The sequence below is a fragment of the Pristis pectinata genome, chromosome 8 (assembly GCF_009764475.1).
Source record: "Pristis pectinata isolate sPriPec2 chromosome 8, sPriPec2.1.pri, whole genome shotgun sequence".
In the NCBI taxonomy this organism is placed as follows: Eukaryota; Metazoa; Chordata; class Chondrichthyes; order Rhinopristiformes; family Pristidae; genus Pristis; species Pristis pectinata.
Window position 1 is genome coordinate 33363274 of NC_067412.1, and position 26297 is coordinate 33389570.

Below are 26297 nucleotides of genomic sequence, written 5' to 3' on the forward strand. Positions count from 1 at the left end.
CCTATATCGTGAAGACCTAATTGCCCCAAGAGTGTCTCATGACAACTCCTCCCAGGATGTATGCCCTCTCCAATTCCCATTATACTTCAGGAGAAACAGTGCATGTGGAATGACATCATCATGCATGAATAGCATGGAACCTGCATTAGGCAAACAAGGCTGGTCATAACCCAAACAACAAAACTGAACAAATAAATATCCCTTTTAGCTCCAGGTAAAGTCAATTTTATAATGCTGGGGGAAGAAAACAGAATTTCTGGGTAATTGTGTAGGAGGGATTTCATACAGAACAGTGGGGCTTCGACTTATTTCAGGAGCTGGTTTTGAAATAAACATCTATCCTCTTGTGCAAATAAACAATTACTATTTTTCTGGCCAATATAAATTAAGCTTCTTTCTATTTGCTCAGGTCAGGCACAAACCATATTTTCTAATAAATGTAGAACATTTAACTATTAGACGTTTTCTGTTTCCTGCATCAAAATCTATTAACAGGGTGGTTTGTGATTAGGATGTCACTGAATACTGGATCAAGTACTCAAAACAAAGAACTGGAGATCTGGATCACAAAATAAAATCAACTATCAGAAAATAAAGCTGAATAACAGTGCTGAAGTGATCAGATGGCATTTATGCAGTTTATTCTCTGATAACAAAAGTAATGGTTTGTGCTAGAGCTTGGTGGATCAGTGGATAGCAAGCAAATCCAGAAGCAGCAAATGCAAGACTCCTCACTCAACCCAGACTTTAAGACACTTCCTTTTAACATTTAAAAGTTTGCCTATCTTCCATGTTCTACTCATTAAGGTTTTCACTATCAATGAGAAATTTTTCTTCCAGAAATGACAAATTCACACCAAGGAATCATTAGCACAGGACACATGTGCAAAGCTGGGGAAGTGCAATAAATTAAACACCTCTCCATGTATCAACTACAGTAACAAGAATCTACGAGATGAACACATTACTCGGGCTTGTCTTCTACTGGAGAACTTGAATTTCAGTTTTCAAATAATAACCAGCTCCAGAAATTTTGAAACACTCCTTTAAAAAAAATTGTTAGCAACACCTTTATAATGGAACTCATGCACTTTGCTTTAAGAATGCAAGCTTTTAAAGTTTCAGATACTCCAGACAGACTACTGACCAATTGGACTGGCTTGTGGGAGTATAATAGAAATCACTAAACAATGATGAGTGAGGAATTGGGAAAAATCTGGAATGGCAAATAAATGCAGCAAGCAGTGGTCAACATTAATGTTCAGGTGTAATGAGTTCCCATTGCCAATTTGGCTGCAAATTATAGCTGAAAAAGTTGCCACCTTTGCCAAATGATGAAAATTCATGGCTTGGCTGATCAATAATAACTAAACAGACATGATCACAGCTGAAAACTAAAAAAAAATTCAAGCACTAATTATTTGTAACAGGGAACACACACCTTGGAAGATGACAGGTTGTACTGCTTCTGTATCTATTAGACTTAAACATAGAAAACCTACAGTACAATACAGGCCCTTCGGCCCACAAAGCTATGCCGAACATGTCCCTACCTTAGAAATTACTAGGCTATAAGATATACACAGGAACAGTTTTCACAAATCTGGAACAAGGACATCAGCAGGACCATCATCATTTGAGGGAATGGCCTTAGCACACACATTATATGCATACCATGCACATAAATTATGAGAGACATTCCAAGGCATTCATCAAGAGCGAGAGGACAGTAGGGACCAGGTAGGATCACTTAAGGATAAAGGAGGGAACACATGCTTGGAAGCAGATGATGTGGAAGAGGTCCTAAATGAGTACTTTGCATCAGTATTTACAAAGAAGGACGTGGAGGATAGGGAGATCATGTGGATTGTGCTAATATGCTAGGACATTGAGTTAAGGCGAGGTAGAGTTGGGTCTCTTAACATCAAGATGGATAAGTCCCTAGGGCCTGATATATAACCAGGTTATTGAGAGAGGCAGGAGATGAGATTGCTGGGGCTTTGAACCAATACCTTTGTCTTCTCTAGCCATAGGTGAGGTCCTGGAGGACTGGCAAGTAGCTAATGTTGTTCCATTATTCAAGGGAAATAGGGATATTCCTGGAAACTATAGCCTGGTGAGTCTCACATCAGTGGTAGGGAAGTTACTGGAGAGGATTTTTAGGGATAGGATTTATGAGCATTTGGAAAACCACGGCCTAATTAGGGACAGTTAGCATGGCTTTGTATAGGGGAAGTTGTGTCTTTCTAACTTGATTGGGTTTAGAGGAGGTAATGAAGGTGATCGAAGGTAGAGCTCTGGATGTTGTCTACGTGGATTTTAATAAGGTGTTTGACAAGGTCCCTCATGGAAGGTTCATCCAGAAAACTGAGATGCATGGGATCCACAGTGAACTGGCCATTTGGATTCAGAATTGGCTTGGAATAGAAGAGGATGGTGGTCAATGGGACTTATTCTGGTTGGAGTTCTGTGACTAGTGGTGTTCCGGAGGGATCCGTACTGGGATCGCTGCTGTTTGTGATGTATATAAATGACCCACATGAAAACGTGGATGGGTGGTTTAGTAAGCTTGCAGACAATAAGAAAATTGGTGGTGTTGTGGATAGCGTAGAAGATTGCCAAAGGGTACAACAGGATATAGATCAGTTGCAGATATGTGCGGAGAAACGGCAGATGGAGTTTCACCTGGCCAAATGTGAAGTGTTACACTTTGGGAGGTCAAATGTAAAAGGACAGTACACTGTTAATGGCAAGATCCTTAAGTATTGATGAGTAGAGGGAGCTTGGGGTCCAAGTCCATTGCTCCCTGAAAGTAACTACACAGGTTGATAGAGTGGTAAAGGCAGTGTATGGCAAGCTTAGCTTTATTAGTCAAGGAATTGTGTTCAAGGGCTGGGAAGTTATGTTGCAGCTTTATGAAACTCTAGTCAGTCCGCATTTGGAGTACTGCATTCAATTCTGGTTGCCCCATTACAGCAAGGATGTGCAAGCTTTAGAGAGGGTGCCGAAGAGGTTTACCAGGATGCTGCCTGGATGAGAGGGCAGGTGCTATAAGCAGAAGTTGGATAAACTTGGGTTGTTTTCTCTGGAGCAGCAGAGGCTGAGGGCCCACCTGATAGATGTTTATAAGATTATGAGAGGCACAGATAGAGTAGACAGCCATTATCTTTTTCCCCAGGGTTTAAATGTCTAATACCAGGAGGCATAGATTTAAGGTGAGAGGGGGAAGTTCAAAGGAGACATGCAGGGAAAGTTTTTTTTAAAATACAGAGTGGTGGGTACCTGAAGTGCACTGCCAGGGGTGGTGGTGGTGGAGGCAAATACGATAGGTGTTCAAGAGGCACTTAGACAGGCACATGAATGTGCAGAAGGTGGAGGGATATGGACATTGACTGGGCAGAAGGGATTAGTTTAGTTGGGCATTTGATCACTAATTTAATTAGTTCAGCATAACTTTGTGGGCCAAAGGCGTTCTTCCATGTTCTTCCATCATCCCCACCCCAGCCTTGTATACATCCCCATTTGGAACAAATTAGGAATAGAAATGAAATTTTAACCAGTCACAATTTGAGCAGGTTACAAACAACTAAGATCCTGGACACCCCAAATTTTCTACTCTAGAATTGACCTCCTCCTGAATCCTCAGTTTCTTCCAGCTTCTTCCCTCTCGCCCATCAGCCCATCCATTCCCTCCTCTGTTACTTCTGCTACTCGTCCCCATTGCTCACTCTGGTCATGCCTCATTCTAAGAGGCCGAGGGCAGCAAAAGCATGGGAACACCACCACCTGGAAGTTGTCCTCCAAGCCACACATCATCCTGACTTGGAAATACTTAGATATTCCTTCACCGTTGCTGGGTCAAAATGCTGGAACTCCCTCCCTAAAGGCATTGTAGATATATGCATCTCATGAACTGCAGCGGTTCAAGGTGGTAGCTCACCACCACCTTAGAGGACAATTAAATGCTGGCCCAGCCCATGAAGCCCACATCCCTAGAATGAAAATATATATAAAAAAGTTCAAACCTTCATGTCAAAGAACAAATGGCCTACACAGAAATCAGGACAAAGGCCTTCCTCCCTACAGACTTATGTAATTTTAACAAACTCTAAAAAGCAAACTCTTGCAGAATTTTAGCAAAAGCCGTTTTAATTAGTGGTTGCAGAAGTCCTGTTGCATGGGATCACACGATTGAGAGAGAACACAATAGCCGAGAGGTTTGAACTTCAAAATTGCAGTGCTGCCGGTCAGCACTGCAGAGAGGTTGGGCCATGATCTGCCAATTGTGCACACTTCCAATGGACATGCGCACACTAATGCTCTCACTGATAAGGAATTCAATGCAACTCGTTTGCATACATCAGATGCCAAATTCCATTTGCAGCACTGAAAAAAATGCACACTGACTGGAATATTGTACCATGTTTTAAAATTAAAACACATAACAGTTGATGGAGGTAAGTAGAGTATTCAGAAAAATGCTCATCTTACCCTTTCATTCCACAGCTCAAACCACCTGGTGCTTTTCTCAGTATCATGGATATGCTGTGGGTTGCTAATATGTATTCAAATTCACTGGACATTATACTTCACAAAGACAAGTTCAAACTGGTTTCCTTCCGTAGGAACAGAGTCAACAACATGGGCAATGGCAAGAACCTTGAAGTTGAAGAGGCTACTTCGGCAAGAGGACTGCTGCAAGAATCCTTCCAAAATAATGGTGTCAAATTTCAGTCCACTGTATGAAATTTCCATCCAGGAACCTCTTGATCCACTATAATTCGCCTAATGCATCAAGAGTGTGGTGAAAGGGACCCTCTGTGATTGCTGTATTAATCAGTGTCTGTGCTGAATAAGATACACACTGTACTTACAGTCTGCTGGACAAAGAATCTCACAACTAGCTTAAAAAAAACTGAACACAAGACACACATTGCCCTGGTGGTTCGGATGACTGGTTCTGATTATAGATTAACAAGGGCAGTCAGGAGGAGTGACAGGGACAAAACACTTAGTCATTGCTACAATGAGCTCATTTATTCACTGTGGCATTTCATGTCGTCTTGTTTTGATCAGCTACTTACATTCTAATTTTTCCTCCCTGCCCCACCCCCTCTCAACTAGTTCACCCCAAAATCTGCTGAATTACTTCAGAAGTTAACCATAACGAGCTAATCTGAAACTCCACATTCAGCCTTAGTAACCCTTTGTTACGAATTTAGGGCACCAAGTTAACATGGTTACAAAATTTAACAGAATTTTAATAGATCTTTGAAAATAAAGTTAAAAAGCCCATATATACTGTACATATACTGTACCAGTAACACATTAGTCTCAATACAAGTTGATGTCAGCAAAGAACCACTGTCATGTTATTCAGGGTGGTGTAAGGGTTCGCAACAGTCAGACAGCATCTTGCACATATATTGTGCACGCATTTTTGAAAGTGGTCCTTTTACTAAATAGTTTTCCCCCAAATCTGCTCTTTTCTGGTGACAGAAATGATACAAACTCATAGGTTGACATTAAGTAAAGGCACATCAGAACCAAGATTGTGTTCTGATATTATTTAAGAAAGTTGATGTTGAAATCCACAGTTCTATTTTCTTTTCACTGCTTATGCCCTGTTTACGAGCCTGAAAATATCACTAAATGAGCCCTAATCCATTGCTGGAAAATTCCAGTCTGGGGATAACTTTCCCTCTCCAGGTCACATCCAAGGTTACAAGAGAGCAACAGGGTATCTTGTCAATTATCAGTTTATCAAAACCGCACACAGAATTCAATAAAGCTCTTGAAATACTATTTCGATATGCCTTTCACTTTCAGCCTATAAAAGAGCAAAATATCAGTTAAATTGGCCCTCATTGTGAATGAAGGCCTCTTTCTGCAGTGACAGTGAGTTCTATTTTGAACAGGGTGCAATGAATATAAAAGTTTAACTTCCATATATCTGAATTATCTTAATGACATCACTGGAGCCAGGGGGTCGGTGAAATTAAAGCCAGGCAGCCAAAGCAAGTGAAGCCAGGGAACCAAGTCTAAAATAAGCCATTAGCACAGACATTATGTTACAATGATGTAACTCCAAATGTCTACACAAACATTGCCCTTGCAGGCTGCCATTATTCTCAGAGCTCCAGTCAACATTGCTGGCCTTGATGTTTAGCCAATTTTAACAAGTTAAATTGAGGTGAGGTTCCTTGCACTTTCCCTCGACTACAAACGTGCCCCAAACACCAGCTTGGGCTCATGTTGGTTTGTTGTTATCAACCACCAGGAGGTGCACAGATCCAACCAGGTTCCCCAAAAACTGGAAGAGAAAAGGAGACAGCCAGCCTTGCCAGCTTCACTAGTGGTTAACAGGTTCCTGGGATCATCACAGATTGGTGCATAATGATTATGTGGTGCAGAAGCTACATAAAGCACACAGTTACATGCCTCAACTTCAAGGAAGATCCATCCTGCAGCAGTTCCGATCCATCCTGCAAGTTACCAATGATAAGAACAGAAAAAGTTGGAAACACTTTGGTCTTGGGAAAGAGAAACAGCTAAATGTTTCAGGTCCGGAACCCTCCATCAGAATGACTTGCAGCAATTTTTAACATTTTCATTTACTGCAAGTTGGATGCCTGATCTGGCAGACGTTCAGTGGTGCAAGTGGATTGTCCCCATTCTGATGACCATTTTTGGCCACTTACTAACCAGTGGTAGTAGCACCAGTTATCTAAGAAAACAATGCACATAAACTAGACTTTTGATTCCCCAGCACCCATCCTGCACTCCCTGCCCAGACAAATATTTACCCCACTTTGGGAAAAAAAAACTCAATGAACCCACTCTGTTGGACTTCACCACTGATCAGAGGAAAGAGTGCAGTGGGAATTTCCAAAGTCCTCTCCCACCAATAACCTTAATGTCTTATTCCCTCGTGCATGGCGTTGTAGTATAGTTCAACATTTTAGGGCACAGAGGCACCATTTAAAATGCAGTCCCCCTCCCCCACAAAAAAGGGTCAATGCAACACTGTCTTTTGCAGTTGAGCCTGCAACTGAAATGCCCAGCTCAGCCAAGTTTACACAGCAAGTTTCACCATTACCAGCTGCAGCACACTGCTCCCTGCCCATGCACCCAGATTGTCTCATAACAACAGTACAGCACAGTCATGAATCTGATGTGATGGTATAAATGTGACTCTGAAGAGGTGGGAGGGCACTCAAATCACAAGATGATCAAAATGTCTCCACTACAGGAATTTTACTGGTATGGAAGCACAAGTATCAAGTGGAGAGGTATCTTTCTAAAAAAAAGTGTGACCATTCTGTCACCACACTGAAAAATAAACATTAAAAACCTTCCACTGAAACTCCATTCTCACATCGTCTCTTATATTTTAGAAATAATTTGCCTCAAAGACATTGTCACAAAGAGTTGGATAAGTACTTCTAAAAGGAAGAATATACAGGGTACTAGAACCTTTTGGATAGCCCTTTCTGGGAGCAGGCACGGCATGATGAGCCAAATTGGTAAATTGGTTTATTATTGTCACATATACTGAGGTACAGTGAAAAACTTGTCTTGCATACCATTCATACAAATCAATTCATTACAACAGTGCATTGAGGTAGTACGAGGTAAAACAATAACAGAATGCAGAATAAAAGTGTTACAGTGAAAGTGCAGTGCAAGTAGACAATAAAGTGCAAAGTTGTAAAAGGGTAGATTGAGGTTGATATCAACTTATGCTGGGGAACCATTCAATACTTTCATAATAGTGAGATAGAAACCACCCTTGAGCCTGGTGGTACATACTTTCAGGCTTTTGTATCCTCTACCCAATGGGAGGGGTGGAGAAGAGAGAATGTCCAGGGTGGGTGGGGTCCTTGATTAGATTGGCTGCTTTACTAAGGTGGTGAGAAATGTGGACAGAGTCCATGGAGGTGAGGCTGGTTTCCATGATATGCTGAGCTGTGTCCACAACTCTGCAGTTTCTTGCAGGTTACAGGCAGAGCAGTTACCATACTAAGCCACGATGCATCCAGATAGGATGCTTTCTATGGTGCATTGATAAAAATTGGTGATGGTCAAAGGGGTCATGCCAAATTTCTTTTGCCTCCTGAGGAAGTAGAGGCACTGGTGAGCTTTCTTGGATGTGGCATCAAGATGGTTGGACCAGGACAGCCTATTGTTGGTGACGTTCACTCCAAGGAACTTTAAGCTGTCAACCCTCTCGACCTCAGCACCATTGATGTAAATAGGAGCATGTGCACCACCCCCTTCCTGAAGTCAATGACCAGCTTTTGTTTTGCTGATAGAAGGAAAGTTCATTACCATGACAACATGTCATTCAGCTTTCTATCTCCTTCCTGTACTCTGATTCATTGTTTTTTTTTGATCAGCCCACTACAGGGGGTATCAGCTACAAACTTGTTGATGGAGTTAGAGCAAAATCTGGCCATGCAATTATGTGTATAGGGAGTAGAGTGGGGGGCTGAGGATGCAGCCTTGTGGGGCACCAGTGTTGAGGATAATCATGGCACTGGTATTGCTGCCTATCCTTACTGATTGCAGTCTATACATCAGGAAATCAAGGATCCAGTTGGAGGTGTTGAGTCCCAGGTCTAATAGCTTGGAGACATTTGCTTGGAATTATAGTATTGAAGGCAGAGCTGTAGTTAATAAACAATAGTCTAACGTAAGTGTCTTTACTGTCCAGATGCTCCAGAGATGAGTGTAGGGCCAGGCAGATGGCATCCACCATTGACATGTTTTGGTGGCAGGCAGATTGCAATGGTTCAAGGTTGCCTGAGAGGTTGGGAGTTAATGCATGCCCTGACCAACCTCTCAAAGCACTTCACAATGGTGGATGTCAGAGCCACTGGGCAGTAAGTCATTAAAGAATGTTACTTTGCTGGGTTTTGCATGTGGGAACCTCAAATTGTGGGAACCTCAAATTGTAGCAGGGAGAAGTTAAACAAAAGTCTGCAAATACCTCCACCAGCTGATCTGCACTGGATCCAAGGACACGGCCAGGGATACCATCCAGGCCAGATGCTTTCTGCAGGTTCACTCTCCAGAAGACTGGTCTTGCATCCGCAATGGTGACTGTGGGTTCAGGTGCATTGGAGGCTGTCGGGGTGGGTGGTGACATAACAATCCCCTTCTGTTCAAAACGTGCAAAGAATGCGTTAAGCTCATCAGGAAGGGATGCGCTGTTGTCAGCAATGTTGCTAGACTTCATTTTGTAGCCTGTTATAACATGCAAACCCTGCCACAACTGACAGCTGGTCTGGGACTCTATTTTGGACTGGTATCATCTCTTGGCATCTCTGATAGCTTCAGAGGTTTTATCTTGATTTCTTGTATAGGTCAGGGTCACCCGATTTGAATGCTGCAGTTCTAGACATCAGTAGGGAGTGGATCTCCTGGCTCATCCATGGTTTCTGGTTTGGGAACACCCAGATTGTCCTATTCGGTCCACAGTCCTCAACACACTTGCTGATAAAGTCTGTGACAGTGGTGACATACTCATCTAGGCGGCAACTGAGCCTTTGAACATGGGCCAGTCCATTAACTCAGTGCAGTCACAAAGAAGCTCATTTCCTCAGACCAGCACCGTACAGCTTTCTGTACTGGATCCTCCCGTTTCAGCTTCTGTTTGTACGCAAGGAGAAGTAGCACAGCCTGGTGGTCTGATTTATCAAAGTGTGGGTGGAGGGGTGGCTCAGTAGGCATCTTCAATGGTTGTGTAGCAATTGTCAAGGATCAAATGGCCCCCCTTCTGTGCTATAAGATTCTAACAATGCAGTTTCTCCAAGCACCAGCAACATTCCAACTTTAGTTCTTGTGTGGCCTGGAAACATTGAATTTATCTTAGCACGTACAATTCAAGATTCATTTATAGAAACCATAACAGGAATTTGTTGGACTGAATGTATGAAGCATTACCATCTTTGGTTAGCTTTTTAAAGGCAACTCCTTTGATAAAGAATAGGCCTGAACAATGCCTACAGTCATTTAGTACAGTACACAGCCTTGTACTCTAGAACCATTGCCATCAAGACCACAATAACTGGATGGAGGGGAGCACTCAGTTTGATTCATTCTGCCCCAAGGGTTCCTGTGCACAAAATGCTGCATTTCTTCATCTTGTGTCAAATTTTGTTATTTAAAAAAAGAAAATCAGTCCTTGAGTAATTGAAAACTTCAGCTGGTGTGGGGCTGCTGGGAAAGCCAAACACTTTTTCTGACAAGGATTTGTTCTCAAAAAAAGTTCACAAACCAATCACTCCACTCCAACACACCATGTCAGCAAATGGTGTTAATGCAGAGTCAGCAGCAGGCTGGTGGGTGCAGCAATTCAATGTTGGACTCCCATTCAGGGAGAGTGACTCATTAGGCACTCTGGCTCTCAGCTAGGCAGCTGCTGGCTGACAAACTTCACTACAATGCTATCCTGCATCTTGGCGAGAGGGTGGATAGAGAGAGGAAGAGGGCAAGACTGCCAAATCCATTGAAATGAGAATCTGCTGCAGGCCAGCTACTGAGGAATATCAAACAGACAAAGCCCATAGATTCAACCTTCATCAGAAAAGGAACGTGTGATTCAAGCAAAATGAAGAAAGGAACAACAACAGTTGCCCAAATAACTGTCATGAGGAATGCTGAAAGGCAATCAATCAAAATGATGTGGTACAGTATGAGAGACTGAAATCCAAGTCTGTAGCAAAGTAGTCTAAAACTGGAACCTACAGTAAGCTCCACAAACACTATTCCCATCCTGTCAGTGAACTATGTTCAGTTGTTCTATTATTAGATGACTTGAGAATCTCCAGAGGTAAACTGAGAAACAAAACACATTACACCAAACAACCCTTAGCACCGAGCTTTGCTCAAGCCACAGATCTGCAGCCAAGTCCCTCTTTCAAACTAGCGAAGGTTCCAGAGTTCATGCCTCCAAAAATTCAGGTAATGAAATATACAACTTGTAATACCTGCATTCTCCTAAATAAAAAGTGAGCCAAAAAATACAAACATTCATTCAACTTTCTTATTGTACAAAGCTATTACAGAGTGTAATATTTTCATTTCCAGGCAGAACAGTTTGGCCTTGAATTTAATATAAATGTATTGTTTATGGTTTTGATGGGCAGGAAAACCACTGAAATATTTTATGGCCAGCATTAGCATCACCAATAATGCTGCTAATGCAAAGATATTGGCACATTCTAAAAAAAAACCATCTCCCTTGATACCTTGAAATGGAACTAATGGCCTCTAAATGAATAATTTAGCAGTACTTCCAATGAACTCAGATTATGCCAGGTGGATCAGGAAAAACATCACACATATACTTAGAGCCACCTTTCACCCACTTTTTACTGAACTGAACCAAAATAAACACTACCAGATAATCTATTGTGAAAGCACCCTGATTATATCAAAGAGCAGGGTCACTAATCACTAGTTCCTGTCTAGTCACTGTCAAGGTCACCAATTAAGACATACAAAACAACTTCAAAGAAAAAAGGTTCAATTTATTTTTTTCCCCAAAAACAGATTGATTTCATGTTTGGCACTGGAATACGATTTAGGTAGTCAACCAGCAGCTTGTGTGTTCCAGCCAGTTGAAAAGGCCAATTCTCAGAGATCTGGCTGGAAGACACTGTTTAAGATGGACTGGAAGCACCTGTCCAATAGGCAAAGAAAACAGGTGGCCTTTGCGAGAAAGTTTGTGGTGAATACTGCAGTCAGGCTCCAATGATATCAAAGGATAACCATCATTTTGAAAGGAGCACTCCATTACCTCTTAGCACCTGCAACCTTGCAGTTTGAATTAGAAAAGGTCAGGTCAAGCAGCCAGCAAACTAAAATCCTGTTTCACTTGGTTTTTGGTGGGCAAAAGAGCACATTTAAAATTCCCCAAGTTCCAAACTTCCAAGAGCTCAACTGAGCTGCCAAGACATTAAGATGCAGACTCTGTCTCAATATCTCAGGCACTGCAAGCTGCCATTCGGAAATATAAACTCCACAAAGAAAAATGATCCAGCCACGGCCAACTATAAGAGGTTAAGGATTATATTACGCTGAAGGATGATGCACACAAAATGTTACGGAGAGCAGAAAACTAGAGGATCGAGAGTGCGTTAGCAATGGATGACAAAAAAGTTGAGGAAGAAGAGCAAATTAATAGGTTTGAGGGGGATTAAAAAGTTCTGTAGATTAAAAGTGAAAAGAGCAAAAAAAAAGAGGCAAAGTAGAAGTTGGGACATGAAGCAATTCCTTTTTGAAGCTTCAATGTACAGGATGCAATAAATATAAAGGAATAGTGATGAAGCCAAGGCTACAGCAACAATTAGGACTCTCCTTTGTCACAGTGCCACAGTCCTCAGCTAGCAGACGCTCCAAGCATTGCCTTTATTCCACCAAGGTTGAGCAGCAATTGGGAAACCACAGCCACACTTACGTCACTCTTTGTGAAACGGTGAAAAGAGAAACTAGAAAGGGAGAATAAAGTGGTAGCTGAAGCGTTAAACAAGTACCTTTTATCATGTATTCAGCAGTGAAGATGGATACATGTTGCTAAAATACAGGAGGGCCAAAAAGTCATCATTGAAGAGTACAGGTAACCCTCGAATTACAGGCATCAGAATTCACCCTTATGGAATTCATACAACATCAAAAAAAATCAGATACAATAAAAATTCTCTCACAGAACTTGTCAACTTTCTCTCCCAACTCTCATTTCTTGATGCATGCGCAGGTATGGCTCCACGTTACAGAAAATTGCAATGCGGATGGTTTTCTCGAGTGCCACCCCCTCAGAACATGGGAGTCGCCTGTGCTGGGGAGGCTTAATGGACTGAAATGCTCAAATCAGATACAAAAACCTGCATATAAAGGCAGCAGCTGCAGAGACAGCAAATGCATTAGTGGTAATCATCCAAAATTCAACAGATTTTGGAACAGTCCCAGCAGGTTGAAGTTACACTACTGTTTGAGAGAAAGAGAAAATAGGGGACCATAGACAAATAGCTTAGTGTCAGTTGTCAGGAATGGATTGAAATCCATTATTCAGGACGTGCTAATAGAGCACTTAAGACCATTACAATATGATTTGAGAGTCAACATAACCTTATGAAAAATAATGTTTAACCAGTAGGGTTGTTGAGAGGGAACCAACCCATGTAATGTACAGGTATTTTCCACAAAGATAATATTGTAGCATGGCTGGAGGATTAAAGAACATAATTTTCAGGTTGGCGAACTACAATTAGAGGGAAATATAAAGAAACAATGCCAAAAACACTCAGGTCAGGAGACATCAGTGGAAAGAGAAACCATTAACATGTCAGGTGGAAGACCCTTTAATCAGACTATTCTGATGACACCCGAAACATTGACAGTTTCTCTTTCCACAGAACCTGCCTGACCTGCTGAGCACTTTCGGCATTTTCTATTTTATTGACTTCCAGCTTCTGCAGTTCTCTTGATTTTCTATTACTAGAGGTGTATCAAAGGGATCAGTTCTGGAATCTCAATTTACAACCTACAACAATGACAAAGATAAAAACAGAAGGATACAGGGTGTGCTGCAAGAAGGATACAGTCATTTACAGATTTTAGAAATTTTTTTAAAAGTGTGTGGAATTTGAATGTTGTCACCCAGAGAGAACCTATCTTTGTACACGAGATGCAGAAAGTAAACTTGCAGGTACACTAAACAATTAGAAAAAGGTACACGATACATTGGCCTTTATGACAAAATGGTTGGAGTATTCCCGAGACCACACTGGGCTTTAGTGAGACCACACCTGAGCTTTAGTGAGACCACACCTGAGCTATTCAGTGTTGTTTGGGACTCTAAAGCCAAGGAAAGATACACTGGCTTTGGAGCAGATTCAATTCTGGATTGAGCAAGTTGTCTTGACAGGAGAGACCAAGTAAGACCTGCTTGTATTCACTGAAATTTAGATGAAATCATAGCTGGTTCTTTCAAAACATACAAGGCACTAGAATGGATCAGAGCTGATGTTGAAGCAAATTCCCCCAGATGGAGTGTCCAGAATAAGAAAGGAAAGTGAGGTCACCCACCTTATTGCACAAAACAGAAAAATAGAGCATTTATTTTGAATGGAGTTGGGAAATTTTGATATTCAAAAGGATTTTTGCATCCCCGTACACAAGTCACTTAAAGCTAACATGCAGATACAGCCTGAAAGCAAAATGTGATTGTAGTCTTTCTATAATAGGGGATTCAAGTTCAGGAGTCAACATGCCCAACTGCAATTATACTGCATCCTGGGGAGAAAACTAAAGCACTGTTTACAGTTTTGGTCTTACTCAAAATGGGCTATATTTGCCATAGAGGGACTGTAGCAAAAGATTCACAAGATTGGTTACAGGGATGACGGCTTTGCCATACAAGAGATCAAATAGACTTGACCTGTATTCTGCAGTTTAAAAGAATGAGAGGAGATGTCATTGGAACTTAAAGACTTGACAGGCCAAATACAAGGAGGAAGTTTCCCTTGGGCAAGTCTAAATTGGGAAGAGGAGTGAAGGAGGATTGCTATTACATGTGAAAAGTGGCATCTGTTACGTTCAACAGGAAATGGTCCATTCCAAACTTTAGCTCCTGCTGGACAACATGCACCCTTTGCTCCCCGTCTTTGGTTCGACTAGTACTTGAGGCCTCTCAATGTTTCCAAAGGCCATTTAGGTGTCACTTGCTATTAGGAAAAGAAAAGATGGAACTGACTACACCAAGTCCCACAGCCTTCTGACTTAGTTCCCTGAATGAGGTCACTGGCTCTCTTGTTTACAAGGAAGTGGTTTTGTACTCAAGGTAACAAGCAAGACATTATTATGAAATATTTTGGAAGCATCTGCTTCTTCAAATATTGGCAAAACAGAATAGTTATCCCAATAGCAATGGCCCTTCACTATGCTGCTGTTATGTTTTGATTTAGAATAGAATGGAAGGTTAGGGGGACTGGGAGCAGACATGATCAAATGGTTCCAGGACTTAAGGCGAATTTAATGCCATAATTCATCCCCAATCAAAAAAACTAATTTTAAAATTAATGGAATCAACTATTTTCTCAAAGCAAAAATTAGACATAATGAGCAGTCGGTAGGTGATACTATAACACCTAACACAAAATAAGCTTGTGCTATTAGGATGTTTGCTTTTCTCCAAGATCACTATTTTCTCTAACATGTTAAAGTTGCTTTAAACATTCAGATGTGACCAATACACACCATTTCTGAAGCAGAAGTTTTCAATATGAACAGGAAACTTATTTAATCTTCACAAAAGCAGCTACTACTTTGACATTACCAAATGAGGGCCTTGGTAACTTGTGAAAGCCCCAATATTTCACGGCTCCTCACAATAAGCCACTTGTTTTCAAGAAGCCCCTTTCATGTGCCAAAATGCTGAGCCTCTTTGTATGGATATCAATGGTCACATTCAACGCCATGTGGATAATACCCAGTGAGAAGAACACTGTCAACATCACTAACTCTCCAAAGCACACCTCACAAGAAGTGCTTAAACATGTGATGCTGCCCAAGAGAAACAGTGACCTTGCCAAATAATTAACCTGGAATCTCGGAAAAGGCCTGGCCGTATTATATGTGGATGCAACTAGATCTGTAATGACAGGCCCATCTGATTGTTCCCTTATGTAATGAGCAACTAAAGTGTATTTTCTTTACTATACCTGATCATAGGCTACAAAATGCTACCAAAATAGTTTGTGATCAAGGCAGAATGTCCACAACATCAGTAATATATTGAAATATAGGTTATGGATTAGTTGGCAGGAGTGCAGCAAAGTTGTGGCTTTCAAAACTTTACAGGAGGAAGGAGATAACAAGAAGGGAAGAGAAGCCAAGAGATTACATGACAGCAAAGACTCTGGTGCAGGGCAAAAGATGAAGAGTTAGGAAAGGAACAAACACAAGAGTTAAATCTAACAAGTGTAAATGAGGAAAACTGCATCACTATCTGACCAAAAACTATGCCATTTGGGAGAATCACTATCACTCAGGATACCAGAAATGTTACACTGATGAAAAACTGCACTTTCCTCAAAATGTTTAATTCATTCCCTTGTCACATCTAGCTTTCATTTATGACAGGAAGCTGAATGAGACAATATTGCTTCAAAATAAGTTCAATTTTAATATTAGAGACTTGACATTTAGAGGAAGAGGATTGAGAGATGAAGGATGGTGAGGGGCTGAGAAACAGCATGTATGATATCTGTATGGTTAGAGCATGCCTGCATGTGGTTAGGGTGTTAGGAGTGTTTGCACTTGCTTATCTTAAGTCCATGCAGAGCCTGGTCTCCAGTCATCCTGGAAGTCATTGCCACTGGAGCAAGTACTGGCATGCTCTACGGAGACCATTCAAGCAGCTGATGTGCAAAGTCACCTTATCACTGTGCACAGGCATCTCTTACTCAGAACTGGAGCGGAAGTCATCCTTCACCCAGAGATACTGACTAAAGGAGGGAAGAATTTCAACAGGAGATCCCCAGTTAGCTGCCACACTTTAGCAAAAAGAACACTTTTTCCCCATTTCTGAGTCAAATTGGAACCTACCACTAACAAAACTCAGTCAATACCTACTTAAACCTACAGTAAGAACCAAAAAACTTCTCATTCTAGATTATACAGCAGTATAAAGGGTGACTGAAAATAGCATCCTCCTTTGGAAACATTTAAATAGAATTATGTCTATTGATCTTATCAGTAATGGAAACATGTGCTCAGCAGCTTTGACAAATGTCTGAAAGTATGATTTTTCACTAAATTGTGATAAAGGATATCATTCCTCTAACAGCACAAGTTTGGGTTCACATGTAACCCATTGACTGAATTCCCACAAGCTGTGCCACCTTTATGCCAATGAACTGCATTCACCCTTGGTCCAACAGAAACCTTCAGAAGAAAGACTTTGCCCTCCCATATTCTGTACAGATGGAGTTGGCATAACACCAGGTGGTGAAGTAATGCGCATGGAAATCTTCGTGCAACTTCTGCAGCAGTCCGTTGGGAGACAGTAGCTCAAGTCAACGAGTGCTTAGTTCAGTCAGTTGACTGCAGTCCAAGTGACCATGTCTCATGACTGTCTCGCAAAGGTGAACTTGGCATAAAGCAACCAAAGACAGAAGGGTATGCAGGAAAGGAAATTCCGCAAATTTTACTGAGATTAATCTGTAAACATTTGGTAGGAAATAGAATGCAGGGTGTCTGCAACAAGAAAATTGCCAGTCATTTGTGCCATACGGAAGTAGGTGGCATGCCAGGGCCACAACCCAGTGCTGAAAATATTCACTGGTCTTGTTGGGAATTGAGGGGCAATGGTGGCAATACTAGTTAATCAATTTTTAAATGAGTTACTGTCATACAGTATGGTAACCAGCTCTTCAGACCATTAAGTCCACACTGACTATTTAGAACCAAAGTTACACCACAATTCTTCTCTCTCCCCGCGCCCCCCCCCCCCCACTCCAAGATTCTACCACTCACAAAAATACTAGAGGCAATTTACAACAGCTGATTACTCTACCAACCCACATTTCTTTGTAAGAGGGGGAACTGGAGCACCTAGAGGAAACCAACACATAGGAAGAACATTAGACACATGGGTCAATAGTAACTATTGTAACATGTCCATGGTGAAGATGAGGGTGAGGGCCAGGAAGCTGATGTTTAGGGAGAACATGCAAACTCAGACAGCACCCAGAGTTGGAATTGAACCTGGGTCACTAGAGCTGAGGCAGCAGCTTTATGAGTTGCTCCACTGTGCTGCCCTAGGAAGATGATGATGCACTCAACCCCATCCCTGGTCATCCTCCTCTTCTCAACTCTTCACTCTCACCCCAGCTTAGGTATTCGAGGTGCTCGAGATAATGCTAACACAAAACTTGTTTGTGGAGGTCATGAAGTACCAAAACCTAAACAAGACACACACTTTTTCTTCATTGTGGTTAAATAAGGCCCCACTTCATTCCATGGAGAATGGCTATTGCCATTAGCAGCAATAATACACATGCCCAATCCTCAGAGGGCCCCCACTTCTCCTGATTCAGTTTTTAACCAGGTGCAGCTTTTGTTCCAATTACTAGGCCAGTACTATATTTCCTTTGATCCCAGCCAACAAACACCAGAAGTGAAATTTAGGATCAGAACATAAACATAACAATCTAAACTTTTAAATGAGCAATAATTTTCAAAAAAATACACATTTCAATAACAGGTGGATGTTGCATACAGTGTCAATAAAGCTCCCAGCACAGCAGGCTATTCAGCCCACTGCTGGTGTTCATGCTCCATACTAACCTCACAACCCACCTCTCCCTCCACCCTAATTAGCTTCTCCTTAAACATATCAGTGCTATTCAACCCCAGAAGACTAAATTCCCCAGACAAATCCATCTCTTGTAATTTGGAGTGTGTCACCCTTCAGCCTGGTTAGTCTTTCCAACTTGTATTACCTTTACAACTAACTGCATAACAAATGCCTCCTTTTCTTGTAGAACAATCCCACTGCAACAAATACGGGCAAGGTTACATGTATATGACCTCTGAGAAGCAGGCCAATCAGCTTCAAACCATTCAACAAGACCAAGGCCAATCTGATTCCAGCCTTAACATTTCTGTCTACCCTGGTAATCCTCCACCCCCTTGTTCATCGAGAATCACCAGTCTACCTCAAAGCCATTCAAGGGCTGCTTCCATTGGTCTTTGAGGAAGGGAGAGTTCCAGAGACTCATGACACACAGAAAACAATGTGATTCACCTTAAATGGACAACTCCTTAGTGTTAAACAGGCAACCCCGGTTCTAGATTCTCTCACAACGGGAAACACATCCATCTCGTCAAGGTCTCCAGAAGACATTTGTGAAAAGGATGGCACATTTATTTGTCCAAGTTTTACTTTTATTCCCATTCAACATTCACATATGCTCTTGGTTGGCCACTATAATAATCTGCTTTTGTTCAAAGTTTATCTATCACCACCACATGGCTTCATTCACATATCTCCGATTAGAAAGCTCTAAAATAAACATCAATCACAGTCTACTCCCACAACACAGCTCTTTCCAGTCACCTCCCTCAGCACATAATGACCATCTGTAACAGATGTGGAAAATATTGGACAAATGTGGGAAATGTGTTTGATTGCTGCCCACAATGTGATACTGTGGGACCAAATCAGGGAAAACAGTTTGCAATCTAAACACAGAAAGAAGCTTTTGGATTATTTAATAATCTATAACAGAAGTTTGCAGATATTTAAAAATGAAATTTAAAAAAACAAGTTTTAATCCCACTGGTTGTCAGGTACTTCCCTAGCACCATTCTTAGAATTAACACATTTTACAACATTACCCTGAAGAGCAGAAGCATTCCCTTTGTACTGTGGCCAGTATTTATCCCCATGACCAAATTGGAACCACATTATCAGTGCTTTCCTTTCCATTGTCATTTGTGATAGCTTACATTGGACAACTTCAGTCAGTATTGCCCAAAGAAACAGCAAAATGACAAAAACAATATTTTAAAAGTCTTAAATTAACCTATAAAGACCAAACACTTACATTGAAAGAGTAATTATTAACCCCACTACCGCACCCACAAAGTATTTGAATAATTTTTGGTTCAGTTCCATTAATATTTAGTATTACTTTTAACAGTGTGGATGACAAGCAGTAAATGCATCTGATTTGGAAAAAAGCAGATTGCATACTCTGTATTGGACTAAGACTTCCTGTAGGCAAGGAAGCAAATGGTTCTCTTTAATTTGAAAATAATTTTTGTTTTACTGAATAAAAGGGACAGAACAGAAGTTAGACATTTTGGTGTTTAAATAAAAGTATTATCTTAAAAGTTATTTCTCTCATGATCCAGTAGCCATCTTTAAATATTGTAGCAAAATTCTATGCAGATAGAAAAATGAAAGTAATTGCTGGGCATGCTCTGTATGCAAGGCAGCAACTGTGAAGAGAAAGTGTTTCAAATACTATTTCTCTCACTCTCTCTGCAGATGCTGCTGGAAGTATTAAGTCAGGCATTTTCTGATTCCCAGTACTTTACTCATGCCATCACTCCAAACTCCAACCATTTCAAGAAGCCAGAAGATTGGAACACAATTATCTTCCTCCCCTGCAGGGAGAAATAAGTTTATGTACAATTACAAGTCACTGCCAAGTGCTTTTAATGAAATACTTTGAAGTGTATTCTCAGCAATTCCATGAAATACATTAACCAATTTGACCAAATGTATCTCAAACAGCCATGAATAAAAATACAACCAGATGGCATTTCCTATTTTGTTTAGAGGATAAATGTTGACCATGCTGGAGGTAATATTCCTACTCGTTTTCAAAATAGTTTTGAGATCTTCTAAGTAAGGGGATTGATTAACAGGTGATGTAGAAGATGTACCTCTGAGCATGACACTGAGGAAACAGAGGCAGCATGACTAAACTGGGGCATTGAACTCTGACTGTCCGCCTCCAAACTACTACTAGGCTAAGGCTGACATTTGCAGCAGCAATGGTACAAAACATTTCAAACCACTGAAGAATGACGAATAATTAAAACATCACTAATCAATGTCCACCCAGTGCCAAGAGACCAGATTGGTGCAGTGTTAGCACTGCGGCTACCTTCAGAAATGCTGAGGTATTTTTTCATCCCTCTTCAACTCCCTCTGTAAAACCTATTTGACCAAGCTTTTGGATACCTGATGTAATAGCTTATATGGAAACAAACCACATCTTGTTCAATGACACTGTGAAGCTTCTTTGGACATTTTGCCAATGTTAAAAGCACTATAAAAAGGGGCCATTATTCTTGCTGATCCAAACCCCCGATTGCTGCATTAGTACAATACAGACTTCCCAAGCATATCCTCCTCTGATCTCAAAACAGAGCATTCATAAAATAGCTACCTTGCTTCAATAAAGCTGACTACATAAATGGTATTTATTGATGCACAGTTAAATGGTTTCCCACAAAAGTTTGCAAGACCATGCACAAATTAAGTATTCAAAACTATTTACCACCACCATATCCACACAACACAAATCTATAGCAAGCTACTCTGGCAATTCATGGCTGGGGCAGTTAGGGTAAATGAACTATGAAACAACTAATCTAAAAGGGGCACAGCCAGAAGGATGGAGTGGTTCTGGGAAGCCTAGAAGGAACCGCATTTGGATGGAAAATGTTATCAAAGTATCGCTATGAAAGTATCTTACACTAACAAAAACAACTGCAAACCAAGATGTGCAAGGTCCTCCTAACCATTTACAATAGAACCTCAAGCATTGTTGTTCCCAGGTACTAACAGAAAAAGACATGCACTCTTTGGATTCAGGTGGGTGAAAAGCTCCAAGTCATATTAAGTGCAAGCCTATAAAAATCTCACTTCAATTTAAGTATTTGTGTTTTAACACACAGATGTCTTTTATATAAACATTTAACAGATGTGGCAGAACATGCTTGTTGACAAAATCTTACATTAATAATTTGCATGCATGGAAATTATTTCTCCCATACGATGCCCTAATCAATTTAATCTGTCCCTTTAAATTGAAATTACTGCACCAAGTTTAGAAAAAGCTTTTCCAAGCACTCCCAGTATTGCAGTTTTTCCTCTTACCAAAATGTTACATGGGCTCTGGTAAAATGTTCCTTGCAAAAAAAAAAGTCTTAAATGTAGGAAGCAACAACTGGTTGCGGGCAGTGGACTCCAAAGAGGGCCCCTGAACAAAAATTGTATCCTGTTGCTTTCCCTGTGGGAAAATCCGGAGAATATAGGAGTCACGTCAGGTCACTTTCCCAGTACAATCCAAAAGAGCTTTATGCATTTCTCTATTCAGAAAGACAAACCATAAACAAAAGACAAAATTCAAAAATGAAGCACTGCCTGTGCAAAGAATCAGATATTGCACACAACAGCCCAAACATTTCACTAAGGACTCATTGGAGCAGTTGAACAGTTTCTCTATCCCTTTATACACCTGATGTTGCAGCATAAAATTATTAACTTGGAAAATCTAGTTTAAAAAAAATGAAAGCAACTTGGCTGGAATAAAATTCCAAATCCTGCCTACATTAGCAATTAAGTTAATAATATCTGTACAAGGGTATTCAATTTGGGCATAACTATGACAATGATATCTCAAGTTAAAAGATGACTAGAAACCTGCCATGATTTCCATGAGGATAATTGGTTCAGACTTTCTTTCAGTGAAGATCAGTTGGGAAGCTGCCTCAAAGACCAGAACAACAGACCATTCTGCTGAGTTTTGCTGTCCATTATCCAGATACTTGCTATTTCCAAAAGGTATGTAATTGTGTGCTACTGCGAGTGTTCAGTCATTTATAGAGGAGACCAAGTTCAGTCCTTGTTACTGCAAAGTCAGAAAGGGCCAAAAGTTAAGGTGAATCAGAGCAGAATTGTTTGCATGCAGAATTTGAAAATGCAAAATAGGCCACAATTTTAGCAGCAATAAAAAGGTGTTTCTACCTTTTCACTTTCTAACTGTTTAATACAGAGGGGAACCAGTTTCCAAAAAAAATCAAAACCTTGTATCAATGTTTGTTACAATGGATAGATCATGTATTTTGCTTTACAAGTTAAAGGTTTCTTTTTAATTACTAAGCAGAGTAACTGCTGCCATCTGAAAAACTCAACCAAGTTCAATATCTGATCTGTACAAAGTGCGCCAAACTCAATAATAATTAGTTGCAAGTCTCAACCACCTCCTCGCAGTATCTAGAAAGCTGCTCCCAAATCATGTTGTGGATTCTGTCCATGTAGGGTAGTGAACATTATCTTCACCATTTGACAACTCTAAATACAGGGAGCAACACCAACCACCATGTAGTGGCTCCTTCAATCTCACATTAATCCTTTGACACCATCAGTTGGGAGGAAAAATGGAGCAATCCCCCAAAGTGGCAGCCCACAGAAATTCATCTCCATTTTAAATGAAAGCCAGGATACCAACCAACCTCAGTGAAGACGGCTATCAAATAAAGCTGCATCATTTCTTCAATACTTAATCTTTTTCACTGCAACATTGAGCCTTGCCTCTGGCGGGAGTGAAGCTAATCTTCAGAACCAATGGGAAACTCTTCAACCTATGGCAACTACACTCCAGAACAGATGTCACCCAAACCTCAGTCCACAGACAATGCTTGCATTTGCACCTAGTGGAGACCAAGGTCTGAGACATTGTCAAATTGTTCACAGAAGTTTCAAGAGGTTGGGCCTTTTACTCAACATCTACAAAGCCAAAGCTCTCTAACCAACCTGCCCCCTCCACACCACACCGCTCTCTGACAAAAGTTTCATTACGAGACCAGGAAACTGTAGACTACTTCTTGTATCTCACGAGCTACCTTTTAGCAAAGTCTGATATTGATGAGGAAATTCGCCATCACCTGCAATACATCACCACATCCATTTATTGGATGAGGAAAAGACTGGGCACAAAACTCATGGTCTATCAGGCAGCAATGATTCTTGCCCTTCTATGCACTTCCAAGACCTGGACTATCTTCAGGCATCAGAAACCGATGGAAAAATACTAAAGTCTTTACAGTACATTTGGATGATTTTGCAAAGGTCAGCAAATCAAAAGTGTCCTCTCTCAGACCAACATCCACAATATTGAGTTTAACCAGGGTCTCAAGCCAGCTAGACTGGGAAGGTCATGTCATGTGTAACCAATGCTGGACTCCCTGAACAGGGATTCTATTCCAAATTCTGGTTGAAGGACATCACCAAATGGGAAGAAAAAAAATCTTCTATCAAGATGAACGAAGTGGTTCATTGTTGATTAAATTATCAGAAATATTTCAGCACCAGCACCTCTGCCAAATGACAATGTGGCATTCTGCTAAAATGCTACAGATGTTAAAAAAAAGTGGATTTGTTTTTTTTAAAAAAATGCAAACTGATAGAGGTCAGAACAGACTATACATTAAAAAAGACAATGCCACGTAAAAAAAGGAAAGAAAAATATCACAAAATGAAATTAGTTTAACAGCAAACAACCAAATGATATCCAGAGGAGTTAATTTTGTACTCCACACTGTCAAAGGAAAATCAGTTTTTGTGATGGACACAGAAACTGAGCCTTGAGGCAACTATTCCAATCCAAGCTAACCCACTGCAGTATAGGAATATTTACCTCTAACACCAACCCAAGACGAACAGTTGTCAAATCCGCAGTCAGCACAGTGACAAAAAAAAACTTATTTCAGTGCAGATCATATAAAGCTGCAAACAGGGAAACAAACCACATACTTCGAAACTGCAGAAAATCTAGATTATGCCACGTACCACCTTACTGAAAACGAAACTGGCCAAATGACACCAAACTGTTTTATGCAAAACTTTGGAAGACAGCTGGTGGATGAAGGCCTCTCATCATGAGTTGGCCCGTTTTCACATGCATTTATTGCAATCAAAAATTATTGAACAGCACCCAGGGACTGTTTGCTCTGTAATTTAGTATCACTTTACTTTTCCAAGAGGAAATAGCAACCCAGTGCCATTGTGTGTGGAGCATAGACTAACAAAATACAATGGGCTTCAGTTTCAGTCAGGACATCTGCGCAAGACAATTCCTCTGGGAAAGCAAACCAAAGGGGTACCCTATGAATGGTTTTCTCAAAGACCAAGCAAGTTTGACAACCAAAGACTGTAAAGCAAGGGCTCTAATTTGATTCTTGCTTTATTCCAACTTATCAGATTTAGTCAGAACTGCAAGACAACTGCCCTCAGTAATCATATTCTAGGGAGCAAAACGAATTCCTGGCTTCTAACCAATAATCATGCCAGAGTTGTGTAGCTGATGTCAGGCAAGAACTGACTAGATGTTTATTTGTGGGTGAATGGCCTGAAAATACCAAGTGAAAGAGGTCACACACAAACCCAGGTCAATTGGGCAATGTGACACCCGAGGACAACTAGTGCAAATAAAAACTCACCAATCACAACTGTTGCTCCCTAGCACAAAAGACAGAAGTTAACTCAACCTCTGAAGCAAGGAAACCACCCACAATTAGAGAAAAGCTTTCAGGAATGAAGTGAATGCAACTGAATGGGAAACAAGTATTTTCCAAACTTCTTGCAGGATAAAGGGCAAGTTCTCCAGAAGCCTCAACTCCTTCGAACATCTACATGGATGCTCAGATTTTCTACATATTAATTGTTTATTTTGCCTGGAATTTACTCCCACCCCCCAAACATGCCAGCTTCACACTGCTTCACAAAGGAATAAGTTCAGTCAATGGCCATGGTCAATTTGAAGATCCTTCTCAACCGGGTGAAGAGGATCAGGTTGCACCATCACCTCCCAGCTGTTGTTCGTACAGGTGGCACAACTGACTGCCAGCTCCACGACGATCACTGACAGAGGATTCACATGCCTGCCCTTTGTTGTGTTGTTTAGGTGGGGCATCTTGTTGCTGGGGGGCAGCCAACAGAGGAGGAAGAAATAGGAGATGAACAGCTGTAAAGCGGTTGGGGCACCACTTTACAGAATTCTCACACAATTGGGAAAAAGGATGAGAACTCGGCTGAAATGTCCAAGGCTCTGCCTACACTTGTGAAACTTGGCCCACACCCAGTAGCAGCACAGAAATGGAATGTGATCACTGCATAACTATTTGGAAAGGTCTCTTTTTGTTAATACCACTGGGGAAAGTTCTCAACTTTAAGGCATGTTGTTCCTAGCACTAAGTATACTCAAACTCCAGAAAGATCTCTCAAGCTTTTAAGCTACTTTAAACAGCTGAAGCGATGGAGTCATTAGTTAATGCTGCACCAGAGAAAGGAGGCATTGGTCTCGTTTACTTTTTTTTAAAAATGTACTGTGACCTTTCCTTTATTTTCAAAATGAAAAAACAGATTTGACCAGTTCCCAGGTTCTCGGAGACCCATTGCATCTGAACCATTTTCTAATTCTTTCATGGTTCCCCTATTCATTTTGTTGCATCTTTAAGTGAAGTTAGAGATAGCAGTTTGAATCAGGATGTCATGTGTTTGAGGTGACGAGCTGGTCAAAGGGAGAGGGAGTTTAAAGCCAAGGGTAGCAGGGAGGTCCAAGAGTGGTGGCAGTAGAAGATCAAAGATTGAAAAGATGCTGGGGACAACCCATCTGTCCTTTTTGAGGGGTGGGGGGAGGAAGAAGAGGCAGGGTTAAATTCCACTGGCATATCTGCAAGCATCATTTCCTGAACACTCCGTAGTC

General features: G+C 41.0%; 1 protein-coding gene across 7 annotated transcripts in view; it reads right to left on the minus strand.

The window, feature by feature from the left end:
* Positions 1-26297, minus strand: part of LOC127573482 (inactive rhomboid protein 1-like) — a 268766-nt gene that overhangs the window by 211477 nt on the left and 30992 nt on the right. Inside the window, exon 1 of one of the 7 annotated variants that reach the window (XM_052021750.1) lies at positions 24231-24247. The exons of 5 other annotated variants lie outside the window; for them this stretch is intronic. The gene's annotated coding sequence lies outside the window, so the exon portion shown is untranslated. Of the gene's footprint in view, positions 1-8992; positions 9011-24230; positions 24248-26297 lie in introns of those variants that run through there. One more of the 7 variants, XM_052021752.1, reaches the window with a different exon arrangement.